This window comes from Sceloporus undulatus, chromosome 9 (genome assembly GCF_019175285.1).
Source record: "Sceloporus undulatus isolate JIND9_A2432 ecotype Alabama chromosome 9, SceUnd_v1.1, whole genome shotgun sequence".
NCBI classification, from domain to species: domain Eukaryota; kingdom Metazoa; phylum Chordata; class Lepidosauria; order Squamata; family Phrynosomatidae; genus Sceloporus; species Sceloporus undulatus.
The window spans coordinates 19441209-19442617 of NC_056530.1; positions in this window are offsets into that span (position 1 = coordinate 19441209).

Below are 1409 nucleotides of genomic sequence, written 5' to 3' on the forward strand. Positions count from 1 at the left end.
TAGATAGATAGATAGATAGATAGATAGATAGATAGATAGATAGATAGATAGGCAAAAAAGCTGACAGGGCAACTAAAGTTTAGCTTGTTGTACTACCTGAGGGTCCAGGTAGCACCACCATGCTTATATTCATGGTCATTCTCTGACAACTTTGGCTACCTTCCCCACAAAATACGTTGGCACTGGGATTTTGAGAGTTATAGTCCAAAACACCACCGGACCACCAGGTTGGGAAAAGCCATTTGTTTCAATCTTCCACTTGGGAATGAGACACCAAACGAGTGCCAAAGTAAATTCTTTATTGCATGGTAAGGACAGAGGGAGTGTTGAGTTGCCACAGGAACCAGCTTTCAGAAAAGTAGGTCACAGACAATAAACCACATATTTAAAGTGTATGTAAAAGCTTATCACCTTCCCTCTTTGTTGAACAACTCTACTAAAAACCAAGGAATGTGAGAACTGATTCAATGCATGGACTCATACATGGGGAAATCAAGGAAACAAAGATGGTGGTTTGACGAATATAAGCCAGTGGGGGAAATTAAGCAAAGGATGGAAATGTGGAACGGTTAATTTCATATTCTAAAATACTGATGCAGAAATTTCACTCCAGAAAATATAGACATCAGATTTAGGGCACCGAAATAGCACTGGCAGAGTGTAAGGCTTCACCAAACATAACTCTATTCTTTCCAGACTCCATTGATTCCCCACCATTCTAAATCTAAATCACCTTCCTATGAAGCCATTCAATGCCTGGTTTCAGTTTTCAGACTTCAGAGTAGCTTAGCTACTCTGGAAAAGGGAAGATTTAGTCTTATAAAAATGGGGCTGATGGTCACATTCAGTCCATGGGTGATACTTTCTCCACCCATGATATGGATTGTCTCAAAGGACCATCGTTCTGATCTAGCGTAAGGCAGCTCCTCTCGACTTTGAGGTCCATCAGTTGACATCTGAATAGACTCAGTTCAAGTGCAACACACCAAAGTTGTTTGTCTAGTTCACAGGTTGATAGGAATTTGAGAAAAACGAATCTTAGAAAAGGGGGGAAAAAACCTTCTAACATCAGAGATGGATGCAACATTGTTTAATATATCACCTGTTACTCAGAAAGAGTTCTTGCAAATCCATAATCGCATCCAAACCTTTACATCCTCCTCCTCTTCCTTCTCTCTTATCACAAGCTGATAACAAGTCATGGGAATGACCCCAGTGCTGTTGCTGTGCACCTTCGTTGTGTCAAGACATTGGCTGGCTCTCTTTGTTTGCAAGAATGGAAAAGGGCAGTACAATTGTAAAACAAAAGGGGCCAAGGAGAAAAATATATATATCACAATCGTCATCGTTAAGGTGTCAGAACAAAACCCAAGAACCTTTTAAATCACACTCCCTCTTTATAAGGCAGA